We start from the raw sequence: 10,595 nt of genomic DNA on the forward strand, positions 1-10,595 counted from the left end.
AAGGCAAGAGTTGTCTGTAATGCTACTTTTATGTAGCTAGGTATATAGACTGTATATTAAATTATTTGAACTGGACCTCTGTCAGTCATATTGTTGATTATTTGAACGCTGACCTCTGTCATTTTGAAGGGGCTACAGCTGTATTAAATAGGCCTAATGACTTAACCTTGGCTGATTACTATTTTGTCTTATTTACATTATTGGGGCTTGTGCCTATGATGACATTAGGCCTAGTAGGCAAATATTTAGTATAAAACGAAAACCATCAAATGTACACTACCGTTCAAGAGTTTGGAGTTACTTAGAAAATACCTTGTTTTTTCAAAAGAAAAGCAAGTAATTTGTCTAGTACAATTACATCAAATTGATCAGAAATACAGCTGAGACATTGTTAATGTTGGAAATTACTTGTAGCTGGAAACTGCTGATTTTCAATGAAATGTCTACATAGTCACACAGTGGCCCATTATTACCAACCATCAGTCGTCCTGTGTTCCAATGGTACTTTGTGTTTGCTAATACAAGTTAATCATTTTAAAAGGCTAATTGATCATTAGAAAACCCTTTTGTGATTATGTTAGCAACACTGAAAACTGTTGTACTGGTTAATTAAGCAATACAACGGGCCTTCTTCAGGCATGTTTGATATCTTTAGCATCAGTGTTTGTGGGTTCAATTACAGGCTCAAAATGGCCAGAAACAAAGAACTTTCTTCTGAAACTCATCAGTTTATTCTTGTTCTGAGAAATGAAGGCTACGCCATGCGAGAAATTGCCCAGAAACTGAAGATCTCTTACAACCCTGTGTACTACTCCCTTCATAGAACAGCGCAAACTAGCTCAAACCAGAATAGAAAGTGGAGTGGGAGACCCTGGTGCACAACTGAGCAAGAGGACAAGTACATTAGAGTGTCTAGTTGGAAAACAGACACCTCACAGGTGCTTAACAGTTAGCTTCATTAAATAGGACCCACAAAACACCAATCTCCACACGTAAACAGTGAAGAGACTCCAGGATGCTGGGGTTCTTGGCAGAGTTCCAAAGAAAAATCCATATCTCAGACTGGACAATAAAAAGAAAAGATTAAGATGGGTGTAAGAACATAGACAGTGGACTGAGGAAGATTGTAAAGAAGGAGGGGCTATCCTGAATGCAATTTGTTGGGCTCCGTAGCATCAGTAGTGATCAGTAGTGATGGGAAGTTTGACTCTTTTGACTGACGCGTACAGCCCCCCCATCATCATAATGTTGTTTACGTGTCTTCTCTATTAAGCAAACGCTTGTTTTACTCTATGATTTATCATTTATTTATCATTACAATCAAAAATCAAATACTACATTATTTACTGTCCATTTGCGTCCAATTATCTGTTACAAACATCTATTTACAATGCTACTTTTTAGATCATCATTTTTGAGAACATCAAACTAACAGCTGTTGGACAAAGAGTAGGCTACTGAGCTGGAAGCCAGCTGTCGGGGTAGAACTCTGCTGGCAGACGTCCAATGAACAACCGTTCAATTGAATGATAAAACTGACCGAGTCAGTTGTTTACAAGTCTTTTTACTTAGGCAAAGGCTCACAGTGTGTGATTTTATTTGTGTTTATCATTACAATCAAAAATCAACTACTACATTATTTTAAACCTACCATGTGTCAAATTATCTGTTGCAAAAATATCTTTATGATGCTATTGTGTTGATCTATTTTTCTTTGCGAATGTCAAACTAACAGCGTATTCCATGGTTGGTTTGAACTCCACCAGTCGTTCAAATGAACGAAACAACCGTTCAACTGAACAATAAAACTGACCGAGTCTGTCATTCCGAGTCTGTCGTTTTTAGGCAAAGGCTGCAGTTTCGTGCTTGTTTTCATCTTTTTGTTTATAACATCAGTAATCAATTAACATTATTAATTATTATAGTCTGTGTTCAATTATCTGTTATAATCTGTTGTGATAACAGCTTGACCCATATGGTACATAAGAACTGCCCATCAAGCCAATCCTAATTTTGGGAGTTGCTTCAGAAAGCATGGGGTGAAATCTCTTCAGATTACCCGAAGAGATTTGCAACGAAAATGCCAGAGGTCTGGCTGTAATTGATGCAAATCGAGGATTGTTTGACGAAAGCAAAGTTTGAAGGACATCATTATTATTTAAAATCATTATTTCCAATTTTGCATTATTTCCTATTCATTTTGCAATTTTCCTATTCAAACTCATTTTATGTATCTTGTTTACATGGAAAATTCTAAATGACCCCTTAACCTTTGAACGGTAGTGTATTTTAGGCAGATTACAATGTTGTCATTAGCCAGCAAAGTCAGTCAAGTTATTTCACAAAGCTTACATTTGGTGAACTCCCCTTAATCCTATTTAGCTATCTAACGTTTACTGCTAAAATATATTTCTTGTCATGGACATGACAACAAAGTGAGAAATTAAGTGTAATTGCAGTCTTTGACGATATTGTTGTGTTTTCAAGTCTCAATAAAGCACTTCAGTCAAAATCTTCTAACAGAGCATCTTCAAATGCTCTGTTAGACATCAGTCTACAAAATGTCAACATTTCCTCAACATTTCAAAAGAATTGTAAATAAACATGCACCCCTGAACATTTAATATGTAAAGTGTGGGAGACATATTAGCTGGAAAGAAAATGTGAATGGCTGAGATAGGAGTTTGAACCCTGGTTTTCGGGGATGCGTATGTGTGCCTAGACCATTGGACCTGCATCTATTTCATGTTCTCTTTGTATCTGTTGCTGTCTTACAGCTGAAATAGTAAGCTGATGAGTTGGAACTGGGCTTCATCACTGGCCAGGAGGAGAAGTCACCTTGCAGCATTCATCTTAGGGAGGAGAAAGGGAGACATTTGATTGGTTCTTGCCTGGAGGGAGAAGACAAGGTCAGTACACAAACTAAGTAAAAAGACTGGGCATGTTTTCCACTTGCTGTTGTAGGGAGTGAATAGATTGTGGGTGAAGTTTTTTGATTGCGTGTGGCTTGTGGTTGGATTAAGGGAATAGAATAGGGCCATCATGGCCCAATTTTTGTCTGAGTTAGAACATAAGATGGTATAAAAATGCTATTGGTGATTTTATCATCACCACACTTTCTGCAGCGCGGGGTGGGACGATATTAGGGCGGTCAATGTTAACACATTTTTTATCACCGGTAACACATTTTACATTTTTGGGCCTTAGAGCCATCCATAGTTTGTGCTTGACTTTAGTGGGAGCTGTCAGGATTGCAGTAAACTGCAATATATTATCAAAAAGTAAGCATTTGCGTCATTGGTTTCTGAGTCATAATGTTTACCCGGTCCTAGTTTATGAATCCTACCTAACAACATGTTAGTAGGCTACACATCCTTTAGTTAATAGATGAGTGGATATTGGAAAATCTCTCCTTGAGTCCAGCAACTCCCTCTCCCTCCAAAAATCCACTGAACGAAATGGCCAGCCTTGCCTCCGTTAAGTCGGACCCTCTTCACTAGCCAAATGCCGTTGCCAATCACATTTCCACCAAAGCATATTCTAATAGTGGAATTAGCAAACCATTAGCGTGCTCAGCAGAAATTACAGATTTCCCCTGATTAATGTATGTAGATGAACATCTCTAGCAACCTCGACTACTTTATGCTATTGCCTATTCAAGTTGCCTATTTTATTGGGAATAATTTAATAGAGACGCAAGTATTTAGTTGTGACTAACCATCCATCATGATAGGAAATGTTTACACCCCCAAATTTCAGCCTAAACCTTCAAAAGCTTAGGTCTGATTCAGGGTTGTACACCCTCCAGCTGTCCAGATAAGAAGGGCTAATATCTTTTTTATACAGTAGCATAATGTAGCAGTTGTACTTGGTACCATAATCTAGAGCACAATATAAGATGGTAGATCTATGGGATCATAGCAACTTTTTCTTTATTTACATGGGTTACATGTAGATGCTGCCAGTTATTGTGGTGAGTTATGGACTGACATTTAAGGGCTTGCGTTCATTTAAATCCAAGTCAAGCACTGTCCATATAGTTTCAGTATCAGTACATAATGCACTGATTTTTAAACAGCAATGTGTGCATTAAGGGCAAAATGTGAACACATTCTTAAATTTAAATGAATGGCGATTAACTACAGAAGATTGAGATTAATCAGTGTTGATTAATCGTCTAACAGCTCTACATTATATATTTTCACATTTCATGTTATTATTAGACATTTTATCCAAAGTATTTCTGTGTTATTTATGTTTATATATGTAAAATAATATAGTTAAGTGCCCAAAACTTAAGTGCACTTAAGTGCCCCACTTTAGTGCCCCACCTACCTTAATGAGCTGAAAATGAGTCCCATTCCGGTCATAGCTATACTTACAGTACTGTGCAAAAGTCTTGAACCACCTGATACTTTTGTGTAAAGCTATTTATCTGGGCATTTAGTTTTACAAAAAATCATGAAAATACATAATACAAATGAACAATGATGTCTTGTGAGGCAATTGATATGTATATTATTAGATTGTTAGACGAAATGTCCAAAAGACATTTGAAAAGAAATTGGGCAAGGTGAAGATGTGATGAATGTTCTGAAAGCCAAATGAAGAATTAAGCCAACAATAAACATGTACCACATGACCACTTGGAAAAAATGCACAAAACAATTTTGAAATTGCTTCAGTTCTGCGTTCTAATGGCCACATAAAATACTGATTTTTAAACTCTATTTTGTGTTAGTTTTCATTGTATTAATGTTTCTTTGTGTAATACATTGTATATAAAAACCAGAAAAGGAACCAGGCAAGCCTAGTTCAGTCAGCCTGCAATTAAAAGCAATGTTAAAAATGTTGTTGCCCCTGTCTTTAAACACAACACCACAATGCAAGACATTTGCCCTGTGTCGGTATAGCAACGCGACATTAGATTTTGTCACATAGTAAAATCAAGTGTAAACGCTAGACACCATTATGCATTGTGTTAAACTGACTAACTTTTCTTATGGAGTTTTCCTCCACTACAAATAGCATCTATTAAATGTATGGCTTTTGCCACTGGCAAACAGCTAATTAGTCTGTATGACTTTTAACAGCTAATTAGTCAGTATTAGGCTTACTAGTTTTTCTTTCATTCGTGAATTACATTGATACAATAACTATCAATATAGGTGATGATAACTGACTTTTTTCGTCAAGTGAAAAGACGAGAGAATCGTGGAAACCCCTACTCTTTTACTGCCCAAGGGATTAACATGGCTTTTAATATTATGTATTTTCTTGTTGATCTAGCCCAAAAAGCATGCATAAAATGCAAGAAAATCCACCAGAAATAGTCGCAATACAAACAGTTTTATTTTAGGCTTACTATAACGAAGCTACTGAAGGTTGTAGCCAGTGACGTTTTTGTCTATCCTGACCTAAAAAGCATGCATGGATGCGTAGACTACTTAGAAAATCCACCAGATATAGTTGCAATATAATCCTAAATATTTTTTTTAGGCTTACTATAACATAGCTACTGAAGGATGTAGCCAGCAAAGTTTTTGTCTATCCTGACCCAAAAATTTGAGAGAGCTTTAATTTATTATTTTGTGAGTGAGAAGTAAGACTTTTATGCAGTACTGTACAGTAGCTAACTATATGTAAGCAATATATTTTCTAATCACTGATACTGTATTATAGGATAGTGACAGGGCCCAATTCTACACTATTACTCAATGAAAGTGTTCAGTCCCAGCAAATGATGTGGCACTTTCATTTGCCGCAGATTCTGGATCTAAGTTCCCGCAAAGTTAAGTCCATGACCCAGCAGGACATATTTTAATTTTAATTGCATCCCCACAGACTGCTGCTGCCTTACGTAGTAACTAGGTTAATTGCGTAGGATGGAAAGCCCACTGGTGACCTTGATCTAGCATTGCCAAACACAGTTACAGCAGCACGCGGCTGCCACATCCACTGAGCTTGCAAGTTATTATGTGACAGACCAAAAATGCTCAAGCAAACGAGGCCAAAATGAATGTGTTATATGTGCACTGTTTCTTAGAGGCTATTTAATGGAACCACAACAATATGTAATGTACTTGTGTTGCTGTGATAGTAGTGGCCAAATGACAACACAACATGTACTTTTGCACCAAGTTTCTTTTCATTGTGTAGTGTAAGACTGGGTAGAGGAAAAAGGATGAATTGAGATTATATTATTCCATTTGTAATAGGTGTTCTTTGAACACAGACTGATAGAAATTGGTGATAGAAGGGGTCTGGGACATTTTGAAACATAAAAGGTTTTCAGGTTTGAACTGCTCTTATTGCAGTTGTATTAATACCTCTCCACTGGTTTTTTGATGTTGCTGAACCAGACTCTGGTTGTTCGCTTAACAAAGGATCTGAGAGAGATAAGGTCAATTCCCTTCAGGGACATTGTAACTGGTAATATTTTCATAGAATATTTGGGCAAATGACAGGTATGATTTGTAAATCAGTTACAAATGTCCCTAGATAAATACAGATTAAGTATTTTCACATTGCTTTAAAAAAGCAACATGTTGGGCTGCATATTTTGGGTGTGAAACTGTGTTGAATCAAATAGTGTTTTCTTGTTACTGTAGGTAGGTTTTGCTACTGACAAGGTTGCAGATGTATGAACTAAGCTCATGTACTTTAACATAGTTTTTAACAACAGGTGTTATTGGTAGTAGCATGTGGATGGGGGAGATTGTATTTTGAACATCTTAAATTTTTTGTTGGCTGTCACATTGGTTCTTAAACTGTATTTAAACATACCGCTTAATACAAAGATATATAGTAATACATATAACAAGGCATTAATATTATATATTGATGGTAATTGTAGTTAACCAGTTTAAGAAGTACTTGATACATGCACTGCACAGGTGATGGTCAAATGTCAGTTCCTGGCTATGACGATGCCCCTAGCAATCTCTGCGCTGGTCCCGGGGCCATAGTCCATAGTCAGGACCTGGCAGAATCCTGGCCTCTAGGCACCTCTGTTTTTTTTAATTTATTTCAGGTTTCCCCAAATATAGGCAGCTGGCCTGCGTTGCCTCTAATTGGGGATCTTATTATAAGTAGCTTTTATGTGCTTGTGTTGTAGGTTATTGTTTGTCCTGAGACTGTTAATTGGTTTGCTGTTTCCTTTTGTTTTCTCTGTTGGTTCAAATAAAGTTACCTGTTGAACCGCCGCCCTGCCTGTTCCTACTTCCACGCCACCCGCAAACTGTTACACCAAAATAGACATAACATACTACGATGGGGCTTCAGTGCCTACAATATGCTGAAGAATTACATTTCTGGTGCTGTCTTATTAAATAATCTTCATGTTGGTGTTTCCTTTTCTTTGGCCGTTACCAATATACATATGCAGTCTAAATTATGCACACTATAAACACCAAATCATAGAACTGTTTATGCTTTCAAGTGGATGGTTTTATGTGGATCGTTTCAAGTGGATTGTTTCCTGCCTTATGAATTAATCTCAATAACTTTTATGGATGTGAATATTGATGAAGGCACCCAAACAAGGAGTTGATACTTCATGCACAGATACATAATGGATGGGAAGACAGTGCTGCCGCTATGATTCTGCTTTTACAAATCATCAGTGAATATCAATAATGTAAACAAATCAATAATTCATATGAGCTATATTAGAGCAGTAGCCCATAGAGAAAATGTTTATTGCTTGTGCTATATTTATACCTACAGAACAGAGTTCTTGGCTCTGATCCATAATTGTTTTTTGGAGAAGTAGTGCAAAAATGAACAAATAATTAAATATGTAGAACTATAACAAAAGAAATGCATGTTCCTTAATAACAACATTCTTTGACATTTCAGTGAGGTAGAGAAATGACTAGCTATATACAAAGAAATGGCAAGGTAATTACAAAGTAATGCCTTGCCAATGGTTTGTTCCTTAAAAAAGAAAAGATAAAGAATAAGGGTTTGTTTTGGAGTTAGGTTCCATGTTGGTAGGACATGGCCTTTACAGGCCCAGGGTTGTGGATTCAATGCCCATGTGGAGCCGGTATATTATATTTTTTTACAAATGCATGCAACCACTACTGTCAGTTGCTCTGGATAAGAAATGTTCAAATGTTAAATTCCTCAAAGGCTGGCTGTTGGTATCGAGTTCTCAGTCATGAAGCTCTGTGCTGGTATGCTAGGCTTCAGTACAAGTTGCAAGATGTTATCATGGTTGAAGATGACTACACAAATACAACTTGAAATCATTCTGCTCCCCCACTTGCAGATTTAATCTGCCATCAATTGTAAACTACCAGTACCTGACAGGTTTACTTAACCTGTGAATGTTCCTGCTGTCACTTACCACACCCTGACTCTCAAAGAAATGCTCTGGGTATAAAATCAATGTAAATCAATGTATGGTGTAACAGAGTGAGGTAGAATATCTGAACCAGAAAAGGAACCAGGGAAGCCTTGTTCAGCCAGCCCGCAATTAGAAAGAATGAATGTTGTTGTCCCTGGCTGGTTTTGGTCCACAGTTTCCTATGTGGCAGCCTGTCTTTAACCATTACGCTATTTAAACAGTGGGAATGCAACTTTCTCAGTCATTTTTGCTGAAATTACATGGACAACAGAATGTTTATTAATGGAACTAAAGTGTACTCTTGTACCAAGATTACTTTGGAGAGCTAGCTAATAACTATACAGTACCTATAATGAAAACAATGACTCCAATCATGCTATGGCTGATTCATTTATTTAGAAAACAATAAAAAATACAAAAGGGTCATGTAATAAAACTACTCTTTTAAATATATGAGATTCATGCTATTACAGATATATATTGTTGTGTGACGGCTGAAAAGTACAGAGTGGATAAATATTTCTGAGAGACAAAATTTGGAATGTCTGAGAGGGGAATCAAATCGGGGTCAAAACACTGAAAGTTAGGGATAATCCCAAACGACCACAAGACTCGCTGGTAGGCAGTCCAACTCCGTATATTCTCCAAAAGCCAGTTTTATGCCAGTCATTGCATAAACATGTAATTTGTTAAGTCTCATGAGATTCAAACACCAGTTGGTTGCATGGAAGGCCGCGTCTCTAACCACTATGCTATTTAACGAGGGGTAGTCAGTCAGTCACTCACTCAGTAAGAGACATTTTCTCTTCTTGCCCGGTTCGGCTTATGCGGTCCAGCAAAAATATGTTGTAATACTAACAACAAACGTTCATATAACGTACAGGTAGATAAAGCAATCAGAGGAATGGTGTGAGTGTTACCCGGACTAACCCTAACCTAACCCGAGCCAACTTATGCCCGCCATCTTTAGGGTGAAGTAACTTTGTTTTGACTTCCATGGCACAGAAAAGCAACACTATGGTGCTGTTTGAATAACATAGTTCCTCAGAGTTGCCACAGATATGACAGAACAGGGTGTGGGAAAGCTTTTACCCATACAATCAGATCAGTGATGAAGTAGAGAAGGATATCTAGAAAGGATGTCAGAAAGTTGCAGCATATGCATTTAGCTGATCGGCCCACCTAAAGAAAAGGTGACAAGAACACATGATACAATTCCCTGTGTGGTCAAACTTCTAAGTCATTGTGATCTGTTTTGGATCCAGCTATCTGTGCAACCAAGCCTGCTGTATGTTTATAAACTTATCTCCCAACTGTCATTGGAGGAGATAAAGAGTTGGCCTCCGGGTGGGATGGTAGGAGGGTGTAAAGGTTTCAGTGGTGCTGCTATTTTTATGTAGGCTTCTACCCCTGGGGTGCCTGCTTGGCATAGTCAGATCTTCTATCTTTCATGTTTTTGTGGACATCCCCACCAAGCAGGCGGGGGTGGTGTTGTTTCACCTACTTGCATCATCACTTTCATTCATTATCTGAGTTGTTTGATGGAGGGAATACAGAGGTATGAACAGACAGTAGCTAATGCCTCAGTCAGATATTTTATGCATAGACATGGGATGAAGAAAAATCGTGCCACAATTGCCGAGGACTTGAATATTGCACTTGCTAAACTGGAAGCAAAACTGTTTAAAATCTACATAAACTTTTCTGGGCCAACTCATTATTTAACTTCAAATAGGCATACACCAATACCACCTTTTCATTGGTGATACCAATTCTGAGTACCGAACTTAGATTATCTGTCAATAGTGAGTACTGATCCATTACTGACATATTTTCTTTTGACATCCTATGATTGCTATAATTGTTTTACATGACTGATTTGTATTTCATACAGTGTTTTATAGAAATACTCTTGCACACTGGTGATGCTTAGACAATTTTAACCAAATCAAATCTTAAATAAACACATTAAAAGACTAAGGAAGAGCAAAGCATTTGTGGATATTCTATATGAATTTAGAATGGAAAAGTGGATATGTATTGGCCAAATAAGTCATTGCAGTGATAGCTAGGCTTGTGACAAACTGACAATGTTTTTACTCATCGGTATTTGGTTGAAATCAAACATTTAGCGACTTCATCAAAGTGCCATTAGAATGTTACATTAGGCTCTTTAGGAGATCTGGTTAATTGATTGAAAATGTAAATGAAGTCTGTACAACACCAAACAGGTAGGCTTGCG

The 10,595-nt window shown here is 37.3% G+C and overlaps 1 protein-coding gene across 3 annotated transcripts in view; it reads left to right on the plus strand.

Annotated features, from left to right (window-relative positions):
* Window positions 1-10,595, plus strand: part of LOC105027150 (leucine-rich repeat and fibronectin type-III domain-containing protein 2) — a 303,655-nt gene that overhangs the window by 67,413 nt on the left and 225,647 nt on the right. For all 3 annotated transcript variants that reach the window (XM_020053804.2, XM_020053803.2, XM_010899095.3), the window contains one exon: window positions 2,778-2,909. The gene's annotated coding sequence lies outside the window, so the exon portion shown is untranslated. The remainder of the gene's footprint in view (window positions 1-2,777; window positions 2,910-10,595) is intronic.

Source organism: Esox lucius, chromosome 15 (genome assembly GCF_011004845.1).
Source record: "Esox lucius isolate fEsoLuc1 chromosome 15, fEsoLuc1.pri, whole genome shotgun sequence".
Classification (NCBI taxonomy): Eukaryota; Metazoa; Chordata; class Actinopteri; order Esociformes; family Esocidae; genus Esox; species Esox lucius.